Source organism: Rhipicephalus microplus, chromosome 2, assembly GCF_043290135.1.
Source record: "Rhipicephalus microplus isolate Deutch F79 chromosome 2, USDA_Rmic, whole genome shotgun sequence".
NCBI classification, from domain to species: Eukaryota; Metazoa; Arthropoda; class Arachnida; order Ixodida; family Ixodidae; genus Rhipicephalus; species Rhipicephalus microplus.
The window spans coordinates 141552795-141570081 of NC_134701.1; the positions used below are offsets into that span (position 1 = coordinate 141552795).

The 17287-nt window shown below is 47.3% G+C and overlaps 1 protein-coding gene across 3 annotated transcripts in view; it reads left to right on the forward strand.

Annotated features, from left to right (window-relative positions):
- Positions 1-17287, forward strand: part of exp (expansion) — a 315831-nt gene that overhangs the window by 78954 nt on the left and 219590 nt on the right. Inside the window, exon 1 of one of the 3 annotated variants that reach the window (XM_037421925.2) lies at positions 908-1428. The exons of the other annotated variants lie outside the window; for them this stretch is intronic. The gene's annotated coding sequence lies outside the window, so the exon portion shown is untranslated. Of the gene's footprint in view, positions 1-907; positions 1429-17287 lie in introns of those variants that run through there. 3 annotated transcript variants of the gene reach the window in all.

Sequence of the window (17287 nt, forward strand, 5' to 3'; positions counted from 1 at the left end):
CATAAAATTAACTGCATGCTTTTCAGCCCATGTTCTTGATGCTAAGATACTCCGAAGCAGCCTGCCGCTAACGCATAGTGACCCGCTCATAATGGACATAACAATTTAAATTGATTCCCCTCATCCTTTTCTAAACGCCCTGATTTTGCTACGTGTCACCGCTATAGTATTATGCGCCTGTTTTAGCTCTTTCTGATGTACGACATTGACACTTCCTTCAGCTATCGTTTGAGTTAACAGTTGCATCGCAAGAACTACTGTCGCTTATAGCGAGCGGTAGCTCGAGGCTTGTGAGGAACGAAACTCCTGAGCAACGAAACTCCATTGGTCGCAGTTAGCAATCCGTCCGGCGTGGAATCAGCGCAAGGTGAAGTTGTCTCTCTTAAAGGGCCGTGTTTGTTGGCGTTCAAACGAAACAGATGTTCATATAACTTTTCGCGTGCTTGCATAATGTGTCCGCTTCCGAAGGGTATGGTTCGCTACAAGCGGTAAGTGAGTCTCCGCAGCGTACGCACCCGAACAGCGCGGCTGCCGACCAGGCTTCTTTCGACATCGTCGGCGGCGACATGTTACACCGGCGAAGCCAGGCGACCGACTGCTGTGCGGCCGTATAGGGTGGACATCGCGCCGCTCGAAGCTGGAGAAACCTGCCTCGCGCGCGCCGCCACCGTTTTTCTTCTTCTTCTGCGTGGTCTTAGCGTTGTAGTCTTCCTCCTCTTCCCCTTCTCGTACGGCCACCGCTTTCTCCGGCAGCTGTGACGTCTCGCGTGACGTCGTGCCTCACCTGGTCACGTGGTGCCTCGCTCGCTACTCCGCTGGCATGACTGACGAAAGGGGAAAAGTCTCCCCCCTTTCAGAGGAGAGGAAAAACAAAGCGAACAGGACGAAGAAACTGGGCGCCGCGTAGGTGATGGAGAAGGCGAGCCCAATCCCAGTCGCCCGACGATAGTCGCGCCGGCGGACTGTTGCTCCTCCGCGTCCCGCTTTTACGGCCAGGGAGAACGGTTTCGCGAGAGCCGAAACGTCGCGTAGTCTTCGACCCATCGAGTGCGACGTGACTGCGAGCGGGCGCCTTTGGCCCGACACCTCGGAAAAGCTTCTCCGGACAACAACGCATCATCGCTGTGCTTTTCTTCGCCCGTTTCGAAACTACAGGAAGTGCGGTCGGCTCGCGGCAACGAGCACATTGATCAGTGGAGTTTCATCGTTCTGCTCTTGGAGGCGGCGGCAACATCTGACGGTGGTCCTCTGGTGTCCGACACTGGTGCTGCATGTCGCTACGGACCGCATCGCCCCGTTTGGTGTGTGTGTTTGTGGACGGGTGTCTCGCGGGTGTGCGCGGCCGGTCGGCCTGTACCGCTTACGCGGATTCCTGACGGATTTCTAGAAGAGCGAGCACATCGCGGTCGACGGATCGCGATCATACAGGTACGTGAGCCGCAACGACTACAGTGATAGCACTTGCTTCTTTTCTTACAAACATTACAGCGTTTTACACTTTTTATAATAATATAGAGACCTGTGTTAGGTGGCTGTGGATATTCGCGCTCCTTCGTTGCACATGTTAGCATTATTTGAAGTGTGCCACCACAAGCGCATGTCAGATGTGGTTGAATCCAGCTGTAATCGTGTGGAAGGAACTGTTTTGTACGCATTGCGTTTGTTTTATTGTGTGGCTGGTCAACATAGCAGTTGCTGATAATCTATTTTGTCGGTCTATAAAAAATATACTGCAATATCGGACTTCGCGATCTGAAATTCTTATGCAACCCAAATGTTTTCGTATGCAAGCTGGTTTGTTTTGCATATGAACGACGTTCATTTAACTTTATCGTAGCTCTCCAGCCACTCTAATTTTATATGTCATAATAATAATAGTAACAATAATAATATCAATAATAATAATAATAATAATTGTAGACATAAGTGGTGCCCACTTTGTGATTACGAGATAATGACAAATTATTAGGCCAATTTAGTGCCAGTAAATATCACTATTATCTTCTAGTTTTCCATGATGTTTTACCACGACTGCTAATACGAGTAAAGACTTTAACATACTAATCGCGTCAGTGAGCGTTATTTTGCACAGTAAAATTTGTGATTACGTGCTCACACGACCTCCCCTGCCTCCGTGCAACAACAGCCCTCTCTGCGTGATGTGATGATTTGTGATGATTTGTCACACACTAAAATGCCATTGTCACGCACAAAAAATGCTATATTATTATGCTTGGTAATCCGTGCAAATAGAACAAATAAAGCAGTCATTCTAAGGACCTAATATGCTACAAATACTGGTTCGAAGTAGAATTCGATTAATCGCAAAGGAAACGCGGCTTTGTCGTGGCATGGTATATTGGGTTTTTATGCACTAAAGTTTTCTTCTCTAATTGCATTTCACCACAGTCTGGTATGATTATATATACAGTATGTTATCTATATTTTAAGCGTAAGACGTTTTTCGGGGAGTATGGTTCCCGCTTTTCTGTGTAAATTCTAATCTACCATGCATTTAGTAATGACTGGTACCGAGCATAAGGTGGCGTAAACTTTATTACACCTGTGTGCATCGTGAAAATTTCGTTTTAAGTCAGCTTATAAACGCAGAACGAAGAATCGGCACGGTATAATTCGCGCAACGCATTTCGAGACACAGCACGAAAAAGTAGCGCGCATTCATGATGTTTAGGCTCCTGGAATTTGCGTAACTCGTGAGGCACGTTTCGTTTCGCGTCGTGTGTGTCGACGGCGTCTAGAGCCACTCGACAGGAAGTGCGCGGACTTGAATGTCTTTAAGAATAAGGAAAAGAAAAATCTACGAGAAAAAGTAACGAGGATTGCACGTTGCGATGGCCAGTTTGCTGCGTGGGACAGGGAAGGCATGCCATTTGCCGAAGCACCATGCGCGGCATTTAGTCTTTTTCCGCCAGCGATATACGTCGGCGAAGCTCGCAGAATCATTTGGCCGCAGCCGCCAAACGTCTGGCGCCGGCACATGTCTCGTACTCGCATGATGCCCCGAGTCTAGTTTCCCATAATGTACGCCTTCCAAGACGCGTCGCGTAGACGAAAGTGCACAGGCGTAATCCACGTGGTCGCCGCTAGCGTGAGCTATAGAAAAGCTTCCAGCGTCGTTCCCGAGCGTATTTGAAACTATGCCTCAATTGATACCGCAAGAAGTTATCGATGCAGTTCATCATGCCTCAGTGGCAATTCAGTGGCAATGGAGGAGGAACGTGAGCTTGCCAGTTCAGTATCCATACGTGGCTACATTTATGGGTGCATATAAAGGAAGAGTAACTGAAAAGGCGGGGACGTTAAGTACAGACTAGATTAACTTATTCTTCTGCTACTCGTAGAATGCAAACAGATGTCGAAATCGAGCTTAACTTGTTTCTTGTGCCATGATGGTTCTTTCGTCGTCATCGTAGGTTGCGCTTTGGCAGACGCTGTTAGGCATGAAACTAGTAGAAGAAAATGATAAACGAGAAACCTATATAGGATTTGCAGAGCACGAACTTCAATTCTGTTTTTTGTTACTGGTTGGCTTCGCTTGAAGCACTCGGTTAATGTTCGGCAAAGCCCCTTTAGCGCGAATAAAATGATCACAAGATGGCCTGAGGATGACTGGTCCTGTAATTTCTTGTGTTCATTTTAGTCACGCTAAAATAGCTAGACTACTGCAGGCATTCGACAGTTCACTGTGTCGTATATTCTACACATGACGTGGGGTCAGCAAAAGAGCGAAAGAGAAAGTCAATACAAAAGTTCAAACTATGCACCAGCACTGGGCAATTGCCTCGCGTGGCTTTCGCCACAGATTATAGTTGAGATATATCGCCACCGACCTTTGCTTATATAGCAACAACGTGTATCCTGAACCACGACGACGCCACCTACACATCAACGGCCACTATAGCGTATACACGTAACGATGTCTGTATAGGGCGACCCGGATAACAAAAAAAAAATCGTTGCACGTTGCGTGGGGTCGACTTCGTGTGTAGGCCACGTCACGTTTCCTTTTCGAATGGCTGCGCCCACACGCGACCATTCCCACTTGTGCCTAGCATACGTGTTCATCTCGGTGTATAGAATGATATTTTTTTTTTATTTTCTGAACGCACGGGGTGACTATAAATTTATGAAGCAAACCGATTTTATAATGCAAACTCGTGCAATATAACGTTGCTAACGGCTGAGCGACGATAACCATGCGCATCAGCGAGTGTGAGAGCCTCGATCCAACCTTAACGGTGATCATCCTAACTCTTGTTAATGAAACATTTGCAAGCTATTGCTAGAGAGAGGGGGAGAGGTAGCGACGAACTAAAATGAAAAGCTGCATAAATGGGTGTTATACCATAGCCGATCGCGTGGAATACTGCATGCACTCGTTCTTCGGGCTGCTACGAGTACATGTGCAGGCCCTCGCGGGAGCTTTGTACTTCTTCGTCATCACTCACCTTGAAGAATGTTCAAAGTGAAGTAGTTTTCCTGTTGAACTTTACAAGACGTTTACAAGAATTTTCCACTAGTGATACCTGATTCGTAACGGCTGTCCTGCGCACCGCCAACGTGTTTACTATGTATGTGAACCGCTATGCGGTAGCTTGGAACCCACTGGATTACTTTTGAGACCGCCGTCTGCGGAGGCCTAATTATACCTGTGTTAAAGAAAGGACGTTTTCCTGCCGAGTACAGCGTCTGATATATCTCGGACCATGCTCGAGCAGGTAGCTACAAGGGCTGTTACCCTAATACTCTAATGGCTTCTCCTTTTTAAAGGTCTTTGTGCATGGGCAGGTCTACAAGCCGTGGCAGCGTAATTGCATTTGTTAAGCTTTCCTCGCAGCGCTTCCATAATTTAAGCGTTGGTACGATTCCGTGATCTTATTGTCCTGTCCAAGTCGGAGTGTCTCGTACGGGCTCGAGTTTCTGCGAGAAGGCTGCAAGACTCTTCAACGGGGCATACTCTCATCCCGTAAACAGTTGGCGTGCCCCTCGCAACAAGAATTTTAGACGTTGTAAACGCTCCTTTGTTGTACTTTTGCAACCGATGCTTGTGTGAACGCTTGTTTACCTTTGTTCATGCGCGAGTCAGACTTTGTGTGCACCTTCCAGGTGCATTTGCGACCCGTCTATAAGCCCTTGATGTGTATTGATCTCCTTCTATTGAAGCTCTGGAGCTCTTGTTCTTTAGTGTCGAATTCATTACAAAGTATGTGACGCTATACATTATTTCAAATTCATTTCGGAACGGTGTTTTACTGTTATCATTATGGTGAAGTTTTGTTCACGTGTACAGTGTTAGTTATTTCATGCAGGGGGCGAACAAATATGCTGAAAATTCAGCTGTTCTGTGCTTACAAATGGAAGGATAAGAAATACAGTAGAATAGATTACGGGCCGGTGTAGAGATAAAACTTTTTTCGCCCTCTCCCTTTCTTTTTTTATCATTCACATTTCGTGGTTGGTAGGTTAAGTAGATAACGTTGAACAGGAACCGGTCGGCCCCCCAAAATGTTCAAGTTACTTACACGGTTACACCGGGTGCGTCGATATGTCTTCAGATGTCTTGAATATACTTCGTTGTTTATGGTTAGGCAGCTAAACTGACTGATCATAGTTCGAATTTCATGCGGGTCACATCGATCACATAGTCGCTTGCCTTGCTGTAAGTCATGACACATTACGGCTACACAAAGCCTTAGCATACACGCATCAGAATGTTGTTGCATACGTTTTGAAAGAGAGATGTGTATGTACTGCGCGCGTGACGTATGTGTGTATCCATTATACATATCGTCGTTTGCTTGCCGATCTTTTTTAAGATGTCATTTCCGGTTTAACTTCAGGCAATCTTAAAACCTACATATCAGCTTTCGCTCCTTCGAGCTAGAATATTTTCAATTTCGTACAGTCTCGCGGTTGCCAATACTTTATTGAACAGGCTCTCTGTAGGCGATAGTGTGTCGTGCCTGTATGTGTGCGCTATATAGGCGGCGAAGTCTCGATAATGATCGTTCACACAGCCGACGTCCTCGCGAAACTGTAGCGAAGGACAAGCGCGATTGTTCTCCGTACTGTACGCCCACCGGCACATACAATTACAGCTGTCGGCAAAGTTCTGCGCACTTAGCGTAGACGGTGAGAAAGCAGAACACGGATCGCGCGCTACACGTGTGTTGATGTGTTTATGCTTGTGTTTTTAGAGAGGGGAAAATACACAGATTTTAAAAAAATAAACGCGTGGAGAATAGCTAATACATTTTCAGTCAGCTATCCTACACTGTCGTTTTGTAGAAGACTCGGGAAAGAAAGCCCTGTTAGTACTCGCTGATTGAAACACAAAAATTGAGGGCTAGGTAACACACCCTTTTGCTTCCACCGTCTTCAATTAGGATAGTATCGGCGTAATGTCGTCTCGAAAGCGTACGTCAGAACCAACCGACGTTATCTTCAGAGACCAGATTCATTGCTGCCCCGCCGCGGTGATCTAGTGGCTAAGGTACTCGGCTGCTGACCCGCAGGTCGCGGGATAGAATTCCGGCTGCGGCGGCTGCATTTTCGATGGAGGCAGAAATGTTGTAGGCCCGTGTGCTTAGATTTGGGTGCACGTTAAGAAACCTCAAGTGGTCGAAATTTCCGGAGACCTCCACTACGGCGTCTCTCATAATCATATGGTGGTTTTGGGACGTTAAACCCCACATATCAATCATCGATCAAATTCATTGCTACATGGCGTGGTTATCTCGAGCTACTGTGAGTTTTCGTAGTTCTGTTCATAAAACTGATGTCACGTTTGACTCCGTGAGTACTACGCAGTGTCTGCCATAAAAAGAAGCACAAGGGCGGTATTATTGTCTACAACCGTCAGAGTGAACGGGAGAATCGTTCGATTATGTGTGCTTCTTGACCTTGTGATCGTATCATTGTGGTCAATTAGAAATAATTGCAAGTACATAGTCTGTAGCCACCGCCTCTACCAGTATAGAGTAGTTCCAAAGTCGTACGCTTATACCATAAGCTCGATTTAATGATCTGTGTCAACGAAGCTTATTCTACGAATCTGCGTGTAAAACAAGAGGATTTTTAAACCACACACGGAATCTCATGCCCTCGCTGGTAGAGTTTTGTCACCAACCGTCAATTCCTTGACGAAAAGCTTCAAGGTCTGTCGTAAAATCGTGGCATGGACTTAAAAAATGAAGAAAAAAATAAATGAACGAGTTCGTTGACCTGAAGGGCCTTACGTTATGCACGTGACCCTTTCCGAACTCGTGTAGTGACCTCCCCCTGAGAGTTGCGTCAACGGCAGCCAGCTTTCTCTTTCTCTCTTCTTTCTTTACCGTGATCCCGCGTAATTCAACGTAACGGGGTCACGCGCTATTCGAAGGCGCGATCTCAACACCCCCTGGGTTACGTGTAACCAGATTGAACCGTTTTAGTGTAACTTAACCAGCGCGTGACCCTCGCGCTCGGGGTGATGCCACTTCATCCGGAACAGCACAGCACTCGGCGTAACTCGACTCGCGAGAGTGGGATAATTCGCAAGAGAGGGATGATAGCTAATAGATCCTAATTTGCAAGATTTAGAAGTGACAGCAAGCTGTGCTATGAACAAGCTATATGATGAGCAAGCAAATAAGCTATATGTTGTACGTATACTCCATTAGAGGAACGGTGGAATGCGGAAAAAAAAACATGGCGGCGCGACTTACCCCTGCCGGCCATGCGAAACATAAGGAAGGAGGAGAGCAGTGGATTCCTTTTCGGTGTCGTCCGATCTTCCTAACGAAATCGCCACCGCCTCGCTTGAAAAGCGTGGAAAGTGAGTCGGTCTAAATCAGGGTGTACCGAAAGCTGCTTACTGCAGGTCGTACGGGCAAATGACATAAATATGCGACGACGTATAGGGGGAAGTGAAAACGACGCCGAAAAAAAAATATATTATGAATCTCTAAAGGTGGGCGTCGGTACCCAAACTTCAGCGTTCCGGTTTCTGAGCGCGCCGCTGCTCGGTCTGCGCACGATGTCATAAATGCGAATCTCTGCTCGACCCCGAAAAAATCAGGGCGACCGTTTGCTACTCGGAGAGTCTGCAGCACGCGGCCGTGCAAGCCGATATTGCGCTCCCTATGCCAATTTCGATTTTTAATATGCTTTTTTCTTTTGGCCCACCTGTTCTTAATTTTCCTCCTGTAGTTCGATTGTTCGCGACTGTGTGCTTTGATTAGACATGGCACCGCGCTCCAGGTAAACTACCGTCTATGCATATATTTTCTTGAATATCTTTTTTTTTCTTCGGTAAGGCTTTCCTCATACACCGCCTTGCGAATGTTGTGTTCCGCTGCCGCTGCCCCTATTCCCTTCCTGGCGCTGCCGTCACTGACCGTTTGAGGTGTGAGGCGTCAAATGAAATTGGCAGGCTGCCCACGCTTTCTTCCTCCCGTTTTCGTTCTCCGGCTGGCAGATAAGACGCGATGCCGTAATATTGGGAAAGGGTAATTGCATAGAACACGTCAGTCTGCCTGGTTATTTGTTGCAATTTAACGACAGTTGTGGGTAACCGCGGATTGATTTTAACCATGTGGCAGCTATTTGACATGCTCATACGCTAACGCAAACTATACATTTATTTCTTATTTTCTTTCTATTTCGCTTGTATTTTCCTTATGAGGTCGCTGCGGCCAGTATGCAACCCGTGAACTCAAACACTACAGCGTCATCCCATAGTCACTGACCCTATAAAGGCGCATGACATAAAGAAAGAAATGACGCTGATGTAATATAATTGTGGTTGTCCAGCTATTTTGGGGAATATTATGGCGCACTGAAATTGCACGTGGCTCTATACATCCGGGAACGTCTCAGTTCGCAAACCCTCTCGTTGCGCTCCTCACAGCTCTTTTGAGAACACGCGAGAAGAGGGGCAGAAGATCATTATCGTCATCGTGAGGCTAATTTATCTCTTCCCTTTGACGTCTAACCCACGCTGTCCTGCATCGAACGATTCATGCCTGCAACTTTATTCTCCTCGCCCCACCTAACCTTTACCGTCCTCAACGAGGCTTCCTATCTCATGGCATCTATTCCGTTGCTCTGTCTGACCATAGTTATCTGTCTAAAAAAGGATATGCTGAGAGAGATTTGGCTCGAGATACAAGTTAGCAGTGCTGGAAACGCCACACTTGTTTCCGAATGACGGCAGACATTACGTTTTTTTTTTTTTCAACCTCAGACCAATATCTCTTTTACAAACACCTGTACTAATATGGGAAACTTTCCTGACATTCACTTCACTCATCTACAAGCGGAAGAACTCACTCCCAAGGTACAGAGGCAGCATTGTTTGTGAGCCCGGGAATCCAAACGGTCGTTTTGCGGAATCCATTCGAGCTCCGGTTCCCGCAGCCAACCTTTATGTCGTAGTCAGTCTCCATTTCTTTTTCCCTTGTTTACTCTGGCTGGATGCTTCCGAGGTAGCACTTCCTTCAACGCACCGCAACAAAAACTGCCGCCGCAAAGGGGTGCGGGGGTGGGAGGGGGGCGTCTGCCCACGTGCGGGTGTCCTGCGGAGTAGGGAGCACTTCGTCTACACGGACGCGACGGTTGTCACTAGACGCGCCGACTAAATTGGTGAGCCGATGATCGCCCTGCCTATTACTAGAGACTACTGGGAGACGCCTCCTCACCCAGCGATGCTTTGTAGCACCGCGAGTATCAAGAGAGAGAGAGAAAGAGAGAGAGGCGCTAGATTCTTGTTGCCCGTCAACCGGGGAGACTAGGCGGGGCAAGAATACTGTTCGCGTGCATTTGCGATCGCAAGCCCAGTGGTAAACGAAAGTGCGCGTCGTTAGTTTGGGCTGCTTTTTTTTTTCTTCTTCTTGCTGTCTGGCACATAGTTTCCGAGTAGAAACGGTCGAGGAAAGTTTCCAGCTTGGTCCAAAACGTGCACCCTTTTTTGCCTCCTTTGCTTAGTTTTTGTTTATTTATGTATTTAAACATACTTTAGGGAGTAGTGAGGGGAAAGGTATTTGAAAGCTGTCGCGTCGTGGGTTCGAAACGGCTCCTGGCTTGTTTTTCACCGGCTTGGCATGTATGGCGTGAGAACACTGAGCGGACAGGGACGGTTTGGACGAGTGTGTACCTGGAAAGGAATGCTTTTGAAGAGAATTTGCGGCTCCCTTCCGTTGGTGGGCTGAAGGGCTAACGACTCATAACAATAATGATAATTTGTTTTTTCCTTTTGCTGAAAGAGAAGCACGGAAGAACGCACAGACGCAGTCGCGTAGCCACTTGCTCCCTTCGCATCTGAAAAATGTGGACGATCACTTCTAATCAAAATTCAACCAGCCCCATCGTGGTGTTCAAGTAGTGGCTAAGGCACTCGGCTGCTGATCCGCAGGTCGTGGGATCGAACGAAGGCTGCAGCGGCTGCTTTTCGATGGATTGATTGATGTGTGGGGTTTAACGTCGCAAAACTACCATATGATTATTAGAGATGCCATCATGGAGGGGTCCGGAAATTTCGACAACCTGGGTTTCTTTATCGTGCACCCACATCTGAGCACACGGGCCTACAACATTTCCGCCTCCATCGGGAATGCAGCCGCCGCAGCCGGGATTTGATCCCGCGACCTGCGGGTCAGCAGCCGAGTACCTTAGCCACTAGACCACCATGGCGGGGTGCTTTTCGATGGAGGCGAAAATGCTATAGGCCGTTCTGCTCAGATTGGGGTGCACGGTAAAGAACCAACTCCATGTGGTCGAAATTTCCCGAACCCTACACTGTTTCGTCGCTCATAATCATATGGTGATTTAGGGACGTTAAAGCCCGCATATCAAGAATACAGATTGTTGAGTTTGATAACTCAACAATCTGTATTCCCATGCATACTACCGCCATAATCTAATAATCTTCGCAGAAACTTGAGATAATGTCGCAGTACAGCTGTTTAGGGCCGGCTACATGTACGATGGCAAATTTAATATTTGCTACCCGTTATTGTATTGGCACGGTTGTTCAAATTGAATATCAACGTATAGCGATCGAGCCGGCTGTCGTTTATTTTCTGTGCGCTTCTTTTACGTTCGTCCCTGCAAAAACCGTGAACGTTACAAATGATGCATTCTCGAAGCACTGCAACCTTAAATAGGCGCGAACGCACCTGCGACCCACAGACGGGCCTCATCGCGTGGCTTCGGCACAGCTGCCGCGCTATGAAAAGCAACCAGCTGGCGTGCCCTTGGCATATTTGCTCCGTCTCGCGATGGCTATTCTTTTTCCCCTTGGTCATCGGCGATGCGACGATGGAGGACAACGATGGAGAAAGGTTGGATGCTGCAAGGAAAAAAAAAAGATACCGATAAAGTGGGTGTGTGTATGCAGGATATGGGGGAGGGGATGCACGTAGCACCCTACGCACTCGTATTCGCCTCCCACGTGGTCGAAAACGTAAGGACGGGTGCGCTTCCCGCCGGCCGCCGAGAAGTGACTGGTTTGGCCGAGTGTAGGAGGAAGACAATGTCGGTGGAACGGAAGCCGGCGACGGGGCCTCGACCAAGGTCGCCGGTTCGGTTTGCGCGCGGGCGTCCGATGAGCGCACGAGGAAGAAGCTCGCTTTCGGCGAGTGCGGCCGTGGTAGCGCGCGGTCTCCGTCAACAACTATTTTATAGCCCGCCTCGTTCTGCTGTCTTCTGCAATGAAGCGATCAGCTATGCGATTCCATTCGGAAGTATCGTTTACTGTAATTTGTCTCGCACAATGATGGATTGGCGGGCTATGTATGCGAAGCTGCCGCTACTGGTGTTTTTCGTGCGTGTTTCACAAGCTTGGAACTCCGGGAAACCGCGCACGTCGATGTTTTCGCCAAGAGGGAGGCGGGACTCTACGGCCTTCTCTCGGGACGTCCCGACTCGCTGTGTGGTCGGACGGAAGCTTTTTACTGCGGTTTCGCAGAGAATAGCAGTAAATGTGTGCGTAGTAATTTGCATATTAGAAGACCATTAAAGCGTCCTTGTTGAATGTTATTAGCAGTGGGAAAAATGCGCTGAATCATTGCTTCGGTATGCGACAGCTCCTCGCATGAGCGTAGCTGCAAGGAGCAGCATTCCGCCTATTGCCGTTAAATGTTAAGTTCGGGTATAAAAAGCATATATATTCAAATAGAGGTGTGGTCTTATTGGGTATTCTCGTGTTTGCTACCTAATATAAGAGAACGGGATATAGAGGTCGTCTTATGCATGTATACACTCATTCATATACCTACATATACATTTAGCTGGTCGAAGTCTCACCCGGAATGAAATCCTGGCTATGTCCTTTGTTCCTTGTGTATATTATAGATGGTGTGGTACTTAGCGAGCCAGACGGCGGTTGCTTGTCGTATGCAACAAAAATTGAGTTCTTGCAATTTATTACGATAGCTACAGTTACTTAAGCTTGCTTCGCACCGCTGACACAACTTGTCCACGATTGGACGAAGAAAAATTTCAGCAACAGCTCTGGGTTTGTTTTTTCTTTTTTTTTTTACGAGCCACCGTGTGATTATGAGGCGTAACGAAAATTTCAGGAAATGTGCTTTTAGGACATCCTTGCGTGGCCGCAGAAGGAAATCTGCAAAATAAATTTACTTCACGACTTCACTTCAAAAACGTGCAGCACGACGGGCTTCTTCAAGTGAAGAGGGACACGGTAGTTCCTCTCCACACGACGTATCCGGCAGTTTTTGGTAACGCAGAAAAAGAAAAAAAGACAAAAAAATGACTACGCTTCAACTAAGCTGGGCAAGGCTCGAAAGAACAAAACTGGAAGATTCTGAAGACTACTCTGGTTGCTTCTAGGTTCTTCCTGGGTCGTCGTTAGGCTTTAGCTAGGGGATGCTAGGTTGTTTTTCTTTTATATTATTCTAAGCGCAGAAAGGTTGGACTTAATCCAGAGACAGACACGACGCGGATGTACAAACTACAGACATAGAAACTCGACTCGGATTTCGACCCGGGGTCTTCGGCTCACCGCCGTCGTTTCGCAGCCATTCGTTGTTGAGCTCGCTGATGCCTTCTTCCTTTTTAGTGGACCATTGGTGAGTAGTTTCGTTTACCCCATTTATGTGGTATGTGCGCGTTCATGATGATGATAGCATTTTGGTTCCTCGGACAAGGAGCGATTCTGCGAACAGCTTCGCTGTTAAAGAAAGCGGCTCGCTGTGACTTGGCAATCAATCTAAAGAGCACTACTAGGACGTTCCAGTGCACACGTTCAAACCTGTCTTTTCTCAAAATTCGTTACTGGGACGGATTTCTTTTTCTCTTTCTCTCTCTAATCGTTCCTTCCACTGACAACAAGAAAAGAAAGTGAGAACTTCACATTTTGGTTCACATCTCCAACTGTAAAGAAGCGTTACCCGTACCGTAGCCGCCAAATTCTGCGTGGTCGGGTCTTGCGTTTACATCGGTCCATCGTGAAATAATGTACCACCAGCGCAGAATGTTTCAGCTTCCTTCCGCAGCCTTGTTATCCCATGGAAACGCGTCTTCATTTCTCCTGCCACAATCTTTTTTTTGTGTGTGCATTATTAGTTACTTACTTGGTGCTTGCTGTTGACTGGCATCCACGTCATACTAACGATTGCTCTCCAGCTGTCTCAAATTCGTACCAACGCGCCGCTGTGTTCCCGAACGGCGCTGGCCCGAAGCACACCAGAAGCCGTCAGCCCCACGCATGGCGGCCGAGCCAAGCGCAGCCATGCCATCACCGCCAAGATCGGTCCGTTAAGAAAATGGCTTCCCTGCTCGCCCTGTGGCCAGGCGGACGCGTGCTTCCAGAGAAGTCGACCTAGAAACGCGTACCTCAGTATGTTTTTTTTTTTTTTGGTCTTGGTACTTCTTTTTTTCTTCTCTTTATTGCAGGTCGCGCTGTAGCACCCATTCATGCGGCACAACCACAGAATTGCGACTTTTTGTATTGCCGGCTATCAAGGAAGGAGAACTCTCTTGATGTTTCCCGCCGTTATGAGGCGGCAGTCCGTTCATCGAATCTATTGCCCCATTAACGAAAATTCCAATGTTGGATCATTCAGCAAACCAATGACGGCCCAGCCTTGCTTTTGCAGTCGGGTTCGTGCCTCGATAGTTCGCAGCAACACCATCGTGTCGATCTGCTTTGGCTTCCATGCCAGAAGTTAGCATTGACGCTGTGTCCCAGAAGAAACTACTACATGCACGCCAGTATGTATAAGGGGTGAGCGAACACAGTGGGTGTGGTTTAAACTCGCACGCACAAAGAAACGTTTTTATTGAACTAGTTCAGACTGAATCACCTTCACATACCACATGTTTATCGCCTTGGTTGATATTTATTGAAAAGAAAAGTATTTGAGCATTTCTCACACACGGTGTAGCTGCGACACACAATACGCAGAAACTACTGTGGCCGGAAGTTAGGTGCCAGCTGCGAGTCAGCGGCTAGCAGTATACTATCAGCGGGATATCAGCTGAAACCCTTCTACATCCTCACTCTCTTTCCCTCACTCTCTCACTCATGTAGCATGGTAAGGGCATTTAAAGAAAAAAGATAGGAGTAATTAAGTCAAAGAGGTGAACAGGTGAATTAGTTTGAATAGAATTGAATTTATTTTACAACTTACCAGACAATACCAACTGCCATTAGCAGCTTGAAGTGATCCTGGCCGCCCCATACTATGGGCAGCTATGGCGGACTGTAACACATTGGTATACCGTAAACACGAGCATTTCAATGTTTTGATACATGAGTACGAACAAGTTTGTACTATGACCGCAACGGCCTGTCTCGCAATGAGCTTTGAGCCCCTTTTGTTTGGATGTCTGTTTCGACAGCTCTGTTCGTTCGTTTCTTTTGTTTCCGCACCAGCCACAGCTATGTCATCAGCGCGTTACACCCGCACCATTTCATGAGAACGCACATGTCCTGGGAGATGATTTAGACTACAACCAAAAGTTTTGAAGAAAGCCGACGTTTCGAAACCGACTTGGTTCCTTCCTCAGGGGTTTCGTACCCAACCAGACAGACTTCTGTCGAATCTTTACATTGAAACGCACATGTCCGTGTTTCGGTTAAATACGTGCCCGTTTTAATACGCGTCTCAGTAGTTTCGTTACATGCAGACGAAGACGCAAAGCGGGAGGGCATCGTCCGTGGCGGCAGAATTCGCGAAAGGCATCGGCGACGCTGCGGGTCTACCGGCGGCGCAAACCGGCCGGACGGGATAGCTGCTGCTGCTGCTGCCGCGTGGATACGGCGTCAGCTGAGCGCCACGTGCATTCCTCGTTTCTTTTCTCATCCTCTCTCTTCCCCGGCGGCTCGCACACTGACACCGTTATTTCAGTGCCCGCCAGACCCCGTTCGCCGGGGGCGCGCGTGCCAGCAACAGTGTGCCCGCCTATCGATCACTCTGCATATAATGCGGCCGGGATTCGGCCCCAGCGTATGCGGAATGAACCTTCAGCATTAGATAGACCGGAGGGCTCGTCATAAAGTACGTACGTCTACCCAGAGACAGAAAAACAATACTGTGCGTGTTGAAATCGAAGGCGACGACTCTACGTGTACTGAAGCGATCAGCAACATTCGAAGCCGCCTCTCCGTTTATTCTGTAAAACGCTCGGACCTGTCAGTGCCTTGCATGTGTCTGTTCTCTAGCGTCGCAGCTTTGGTCAATTTGCCGTCGTACAGTAAATGGCTTACATGCTGATACGGCGAGAGGAGGGGAATAATCATAACAGAAGTATGTTTACCCGAGAGTATAGTGTGCGATGTATTAGCGTAAATACGAACTGAATTTTCATGCTTCTGCTTGGCATATGAACGTTCTATTTCGGTGTTTTGTTTGTACTAACAGTGTTCTGTTGTGTTCACGATACCCAAACGAGGTGCCACTGCAGTTCACGAGGTTGGTGCTCGTACCAGGACAACCATACTGACCCCTGCTACACTTGTTTTGATGTTAGGTCAATATCTCTACAGTAAGAGTAATGCCAGTGAGAGAGAGGTCAGGAAGGTTGAACACGTCTCACTTCCCTCTTTCAAGAGGCCCTCGACTTAGTTCAATAATGTTTGCGCACGGGAACATCGCAAGTGAGCTGCTATAGCTTCAGTTTCGCTTTAAATAGAGTACCGAATTTTCGCAGTGGATGTTTTATTTAGAAATGAAGAACTCAGAAATTGTCCTTATAATATAAACAAGCTCATATGTAAAAGCGGCCTATAGTCCTTAGCGTAGCACTCAGGGTTAGTACGCGGGCTCGTATACATCATAATTGCAAATAACTTCGGCACCCTTTACTTTTGGAGAAAGCCTTCGAAAAACAAACCGGTTGGAACCGCCTGGAACAGCCTCCACCATATTCTTGAAGTGTGCTTTACCCGACCGTGCGTAAGGAAGACGAAGTATTAGCGGTATTAGTAAACTAATCTTCCGCATGAAGGAACAACGACGTTGTTTTTGTAGCCAGATCATTGGCTTTGTTTCCTGTCGAAGGCCTCTCTAAATGGCACGCCTTGGCTTAAGAGGATGCGCGCGTCTTGCCGCGGGCAACGCGTCTGCGTCTCATATGAATCACACGCCATATTTAAATATAGGCACGTCTGGTCTCCCATTGAAGGTCGCATACGTAGACATCATTTTCCGAGCCTGTTGCTTCCTCCTCCATTTGAGGCGTCGGTAATAATGACAAATCCGGTCTCGCAGACCGTGCATCGATTCTTAATTGAGCAGTCACGAGCCACTCGGTTACTTTGCGAAGCCCTTTTAAACAACATTACGTAAGCGACCAAACGATACAAAGGACATCACACCCATAGGTGTCGTTAGGAACGGCGTGTGAAATGGTGCCCCTATCATAGTTCTTTATTAGGTACAACGTCCTGCTGAATCTAACAAAGGTTGTTTTCATTCATTTATTTATTCATTCAATGATTCATTCATTCATTCATTCATTCATTCATTCATTCATTCATTCATTCATTCATTCATGCATTTTACATCCTTCATGCAATTTGGTCCCATTTGTTAGACATCCCTGTGTTTGGGAAACTATGATGGTCATTCGGTCCGATCTGGAGGCTGGATAGAGGTGTTGGCTGCACTTTTAACTGTATACTATTCTATTTGAGGAAACTTGTTCGTTGAGCATAACTGATCACCATTTGGTTGACGAGTAAAGTTGTAGATCATGTTGCGTTTGTCGTGTTGTCCCTCAACCCAACTGAATTCGTGGCTCCACGTGGGAACGTTAATGG